Source organism: Mesocricetus auratus, unplaced genomic scaffold (genome assembly GCF_017639785.1).
Source record: "Mesocricetus auratus isolate SY011 unplaced genomic scaffold, BCM_Maur_2.0 Super-Scaffold_100019, whole genome shotgun sequence".
Taxonomy (NCBI): Eukaryota; Metazoa; Chordata; class Mammalia; order Rodentia; family Cricetidae; genus Mesocricetus; species Mesocricetus auratus.
This window is the reverse complement of record NW_024429200.1, coordinates 18,348,675-18,355,741: the sequence shown is the minus strand read 5'-3', so window position 1 is coordinate 18,355,741 and position 7,067 is coordinate 18,348,675. Positions and strand designations below refer to the sequence as shown.

General features: G+C 40.7%; 1 pseudogene; it reads left to right on the top strand.

Annotated features, from left to right (window-relative positions):
* Positions 1 to 567: 567 nt before the first annotated feature.
* LOC101842270 overlaps positions 568 to 7,067 on the top strand; it is a 78,453-nt pseudogene continuing 71,953 nt past the window's right edge.

The following is a 7,067-nucleotide window of genomic DNA, read 5'->3' as shown; positions in this document are numbered from 1 at the left end:
TATTTGAATTCTACACACAACCCTCAAGTTTGACCAGCACCATTTTCTAAAGATGGCTTCTTTCTTCCAGTGTGTATTTCTTGCTTCTTCATCAAAAGTTATGTGTCTATAGGTGTGTGGTTTATATGCCTGTCTGCAATTCAATTCCATTGATCAACATGTCTGTTTTTACCCTAATACCATACTATTTTTATTATCATAGCTTTATAATAGAATTTGAAATTGGGGCTGGTGCTACCTCAAGCAGTTCTTTTATTATTCACGATTGCATTAGCTAACCTGAGTTTTTGGATTTCCATGTAGAGGTAAAGATTGTCCCTTTAGGATTTGTGAAGAGTTGTGTCAGAATTTTGATGGGGATTGCATTGAATTTGTACATTGATTTTGGTAGGATGGACATTATTACTATGTTATTCCAACTGATCCATGAACATGGGAGATCTTCCCATCTTCTGGTACCTTCTTCATTTTCTTTATTTGAAGGTGTTATCATATAAGTCTTTCATTTCCTAGTTAAGAACTACCCAAGATCTTTTATAATATTTGAGGCTATTGTGATAACAAACCATGGACATCATCCTAGACCCCAGCTGCAGCAGGAACATTGACCCAGACATGGCTCTCAGTAGCAGCTTGGGCCAGAAAGTCACCATGGACTCGGTGGTAGCATGGATCACCCAGATCAGAATGGCCCCAATTGCAAGGCTCTCAGAAACCAACATAGTCTCAGGAGTCTGTCCTGGGGTATCTGCACAGTCCCCAGTGGCATCGAGAGCCATGGACATCAACCCAGACCGTGGCTGCTGCTTGACCAAGGACCCAGACATGGTTTATGGCAGCATCCTGGGCCCAGACAACACTATGGCCCAAGGTGGCAGTACAGGCCACCTAGATCTGCACAGCCACAGTGGTGACATGGTCCTCAGACACCAACATTGCCAAAGGTTGTGGCCCAGACCACAGGCATCTCTGTGGCCTTTGGTGGCACCATAGGTCATGGATATCAACACAGAACTTGGTTGTGGTGGGACCACAGGCCTAGACATTATCCTCAGTAACAGCCTAGACTCGGATGTCACTATGACCCCAGGTGGCAGTGAAGGCCACACATATCAGCATGGCCCCCTGCCTCATAGTGTCCCTTGGACATCAACATGGCCCATGGTGACAGCCCAGGTCCCTGGCATTGGCATGGCATTCAATGATATCAGATTCTTCAGACATAAACACAGACTCTGACAGCTGTAGGACCATAGGCTCAGAAATGGCCCTTGGCATCAGCACTGGCAGCTGGGAGACTTTTAACGACTGTTTCTATTTTATTAGGAGTTGTGTTTAAAATGTTTACCTGACCTTGATATAACTTTGGCTTGTGGTACCTATTGAGAAAATCATCCATTTCTTTCAGATTTTTCAATTTGGTGGAGTACCAGTTTTTAAAGTATGTCCTTATGATTCTCTAGACTTCCTTGATGTCTGTTGTTATATCACCTTTTCATTTCTAATTTTGTTAATTTAGATATTCTCTCTCTATCTTTTAGGTAATTTGGATAAGGATTTGTCAATTTTATTAATTTCCCCAAAGAATAAACTCTTTGTTTCATTGATTCTTCATAATTTTTTTCTATTTTATTGATTGCAGCCCTAAGTGTGATTATTTCTTGCTGTCTACTCCTTTTGTGATTTCTTCTTTTTGCTTTAGAGCTTTCAGGTGTGCTGTTAAGTCGTTAGCACGAGCTCTCTCTCTCTCTCTCTCTCTCTCATGTGTGGGGTCACTTAGTGCTATGAAGTTTCCTCTTAGTACCAATTTTGTTGTGTCCCCTGTGCTTGGGTATGTTGTGTATTCATTTTCATTTAGTTCAAGTTTTTAATTTCTTTCTTAATTTCTGCCCTGACCCATTTTTAATTCAGTAGTGGGTTGTTCAGCTTCCATGAGTTTACAAGCTTTCTCTGTTTCTGTTGTTAATATCCAGCTTTAATCTGTGGTAGATAGATAGGATATAGGGAATTATTTTAATTTTCTTGTATCCCTTGAGACTTTCTTTGTGTATGAATATATGTTCATTTTTTTCATAAAGTTCCATGAGGTGCTAAAAAGGTATGTTCTTTTGTGTTTTGGTGAAATATTCTATAAATATCTGTTAGGTTGATTTGGTTTATTACATCAGGTATCTCCAGCATTTCTCTGTTTAGTTTTTGTGTGAATGACCTATTTATTGGTGAGAGTAGGAGAATGAAGTCTCTTTATCAGTGTGTGAGGGCCAATACGCGATTTAAGCTCTTTCTTTTACAAATGTGGGTGCCCTTTGTGTTTGGGGCATTGATGTTAAAAATGGAAATGTTATCTTGGTGGATTTTCCCTTTGATGAGTATATATTGTTCTTTCTTATTACTTCTGACTAGCTTTAGTTTGAAGTCTATTTTGTCCTATATTAAAATGATTTCACCATCTTGTTTCTTAGGTCCATTTGTTTGGAATAACTCTTTCCATCCTTTTACCCTGAAGTGATGTCTATCTTTGATATTAAGCCATGTTTTTCCTGCATGTAGCATGTAGCAGCAGAGTGGAACCTATTTTTCACCCATTCTGTTAGACTGTGTCTTATTATTGGAGTAATGGAGATCACTGATGTTGAGAGATACCAATGAGCAGTGATTGTTGATTCCTATTATTTTATTGTGGTGTTTGCATGTATGTGTGCATATGTGTGTGTGTTCCATCTCTTTTAATTTTCTGGTATGGGATTCTTTATTCCTTGTGGGGTTTTGTTTGGCTGTATTCACCTGTTTAAGTTGGAGTTTTCCTTCTAGCACCTTCTTTAGAGCTACCTTGTAGGTAAATATTGATTAAATATGGTTTTATCATGAAATGCCTTATTCTCTCCATTACTGAACTTGTAAGTTTTGCAGTGTATAGTAATCTAGACTGGCATCTGTGGTCTCTCAGAGTCTGTAGAACATCTGTTCAGGCCTTTTGTAGCTTTTAGAGTATACATTGAGAAGTCAGTGGTATTCCAATATGTCTGCTTTCTATGTTACTTGGTCTTGTACCTTTGTAACCTTTAATAGTCCTTCTTCTATACTTTTACAGGTTTGATTATTAAGTGCTAGTCTGTTTGGTGTTCTACATGCTTCTCATATCCTGACAGGCATCTCTGTTTTTAGGTTATAAAAGTTTTCTTCTGTGATTTTGTTGAAAATATTATTGTGCCTTCAATGCCTGAGATTTTTTCTTTTATCTCTTGTATTTTGTAAGTAAAGCTTGCTTCTGAGTTTCCTGTTCCAGCTTCTAAAATTTTTATTTCCAGATTTCTCTAAGTTTGAGTTTTCTTTATTGATTTTGCTTCCACTTTAAGGTCTTGAACTGATTTATTCATTTCCTTCTACTATTTGTTTGTGTTTGCATAGATTTAAGAGATTCATGAAATTAAGGACCTTTATCATATGTATTAAGGCTGTTTAAGGTCCTTGTCTTTTGCTTCTTCTGTGTCGTAATACTCAGGGCCTATTGTGGTAGGGCTGCTAGGCTCTAATGAAGACATATTATCCTGGTTATTATTGATTGTGTTTTATTTTATTTTATTTTATTTTATTATTTTTTTGCAGTGCATGTTCTTAATCCCAGCACTTGGGAGGCAGAGGCAGGTGGATCACTGTGAGTTCCAATCCAGCCTGGTCTATAGAGCGAATTCCAGGACAGCCAGGGATACATAGTGAAACCCTGTATTGAAAAGAAAAAAGGACCAGCGTGTGAGTGTAGCCGAGAGACTGTCCGTCTTTTGTAGAGAACTGTAATCCCTGCTGAATCGTTGTCTGTAGGGATCAGGTCAGGACACTAGCTGTCCTTATCTTTGTCTTAGGCTCCCTGGTCTCCCATTTCTCCAAGCATCTGTTTGCCAAAATTAACCAGCAACTGTGGAGCAAGAGGTTTTAGCTCCCATGCCCTCAGAGGGCAGCTTCAGTGTCTCAAAGTGGAGTGAGAGGCACCATGTACTGTCAGGCCCAGTGCTAAACTACACATTGATTGTGTTTTTTATACTCCCATCTGAGCATCCCTGTTTGAGAAGATTGTAATCCTAGGTCTTGTCTTTTGGGGGGTAAGTGTTTTGTTCCTTGTCTTCTGTTGCCCTCTCTGATTCTTAGGAGAGTGTGGTGACTGTGGGTTGCCTGATAGAAAATTTTTCTTGGATCCTGATAGGTGTCACCACTGGGGGTTCTAGGTAAAATGTGTTCCTAGGTATTGGGAGCTGACACTTAGGAATGCAGATGGGCTAGAAGATGGAGAGAGCTAAAGGGGTCCACAGGAGAGAGGAAAACAGGGTATTCCACAGGGATCTTCTTAGTCCCTAGAGATGTGGCAGAGACTGAGAAGAAACCACAGCAAGAAATTTGCTAAGGACTTGAAGTGGGATGGGCAATTGTTTATAGAGGAGAGGAGAGGGACTGGAGATCTCAGCTTCACCTACCTGCTTCCTTGCTTTTCTTGGAGGCTTTCCTGGTGGCTCCATTAGGCCTGGGAAAACAGAATGAGCGGGGAGGCAGTTTGCAGGATAACTATGACAACAGCTGGAGGTCGGTGCAGACAGGAGGTTGAAGCAGATGGTCTGCCACAGAGATTGGAGTGAAACTAAGGAAATGGATTGGTAGGAAAGGAGGCACAGGGGGAAGGTGTACATTTATCCTGCCCATTTCCCTGGCTGGGGGAGCCTGTGGGTTCCTGGGGCATGCCTGCTGGATGTGGGGCTGGGATAAAGCATTGAACGGGTGGGGGAGGTGCAACACACGATGCACATGACCCACTGGATATGGGGCGGTGGGGAACAGGAAGGGACGCTGAAGTAGGGGTGCTACAGAGCTAGAAAAGAGACTGGGTGATTTGATTTGGAGGAACCAAGGAGAGGTGGAGATCTGCCTGCTTGTTTTCCAGGCCTGTGCTTGGCTGGTGTGTTCTCAGAGAATCTAAATATCTCTAACTAAATTATTCAGTGAATATTTTGCATTCATCTGTTACTATAGAATACTAATGAGAAAATGCTGACCTGCTGTACTGTATTCTATTAGAGCAGAAGAGAAAGCCACTGGCAGAGTCACTGAGAAAGTCTTCTAAAAGCTAAGAATCTATAGTTTGCTTCCTCAAGTGAAAGGCAAACGATCCTGCTATGCACAACAATTGCTACCCTGTGATGTGTGAGTATGTGACCACAGTGCACTATACATGGTGACTGTGTGGATGGTCGTGTAGGGAGAGTGCTTACTAGGTACCCCTGGCACTGACCATGCCATTTGGGCATTGTCGCAGGTGTGTACAGGGCCTGTGGGATTTAGGCCTGAGGAGGGGACAGGCACTCTCTCTCGGGGTTCTGGTCGGATCTCCGAGGGCAGCTGAGACTGGATACTAGGAGCGCTGACCCTGGGACATTGGTTTCTCATGTAAGTGATTTCTCCCCAATAAAATTAACCTATGCACCCCTATCCCGTATATGGTAATCTTATTCCAACATGGTCGGGCTGGGTTTCAGAGCCAAGATCACTTAGAACCAAATTGCAAAGTCACCCTTCAGTGAAAAATTTACGTTTAGGTTAAGAAATCACAGAAAATTGAGCAATCCAATAAAGCAATAACTAATAGCGTCTCAGGAATGGCATGATATTGATACTTGTGATCTCTAGAAACTCATCTCAACATTTATATTGATGCCTATTGGATATATTTATCTGAAATCACTGCAGCAGGTAGAACTTGCCTTCAGTTCCATGTTAGCCCTTAGCTAATGTCTTTCCTGCCTTTTGTGGCATGTGCCTCAGTGGTTGCATGTTACCCAACCCGGTCTCCTCCCTCATTGCTCCTCTGCTGTTGCCCTGTACCATGTCACAGAAACCAAAGGATGCTATTCACTCCTAATTTGTACCATCATCTCAACATCTTTGCATCTAACTTCAAATGCTTTTTCTCTGTTCCCTATCTACCTTTATAGACCTTTCACAGGTTCCTGACATTTTTATCCTGACTACTGGTTCCTTATTTAGCTTCAGATGCTAAAACTTGTAAAGGGTCCATCCCTTTAGGGTATAATTTATGCCATTCATGGTTGTTAATTACTATACATCACTATGACTTCTATCCATGCTTCTATTTATGTTCATAAATCTGTCTTTTCAATCTACACCCTTCTCTTGAATTCTAGGCACAAATACATTTTCCCTAACTACTATTTCTAGCTCAGTGTTTCACAGGGAACCCAATTCAGTATATTAAAAGCTGAATTTATAATCTTTTCTCTTCATGTCTTCACCCACAAATTGAAATAAGAAGCAAGATGTCCAAAAGTACCTACATGAATGCTCAGAAAGAAACTGATAGATGTCAGTTTCAAAAAGAGCAAGATTTGAATGAGCACTCTTATTCTATAAGGGACTGGAAACAGTGTGAAGCAAGCCCAACTCTAGCAGATGGGAGGAAACAGTAAAGGTAAGTGAATATATAAATTAGAGCATATACAGAAAACCAAATAACAATAAGAAACACATAAGCAAAAGAATGAAGCTAGAGCCCTACCCCCTACAATGTATAAAATTTTATTATAAATGCACCATCAATCTAAATATAAATGTTTGAGATCTCCAGCTCAGCTCCATTCCAAACCTCAGGGTGCCAAGCATTGGCCCCTGTCCTAGGCTGTCTCAGTTCAGACTCTGCTCCTCAAAAAGTCTGCCATTGGCAGCTCCATCCCTGAAGGCATTAAAAAACCCCACCTCTGAATTAAACTCGTGATTTTCTCCTTTTCCCTTGGGGCTACCAGGGAGAGCTTTGCTCAGATTAAAACTGGATTTATTCATTTCAGTTTGGTTGGTTTATTGCACCAGCAGCGACAGGTTTCCAATAACCAGGGATTTTTAACTTATCGTCCAGAAGCCAAATGTAAGACATGTAGAAGAAATATGACTAAATCTTTGTGACCTTGGATTTGATAATGAATTCTTAGGTTGACACCAAAAGCACAAGCAATTTTTTAAAAAAGTAGTAAATTGGTGGATGTTGCCTAAATTAAACGCTTTTTTTAGTGCAT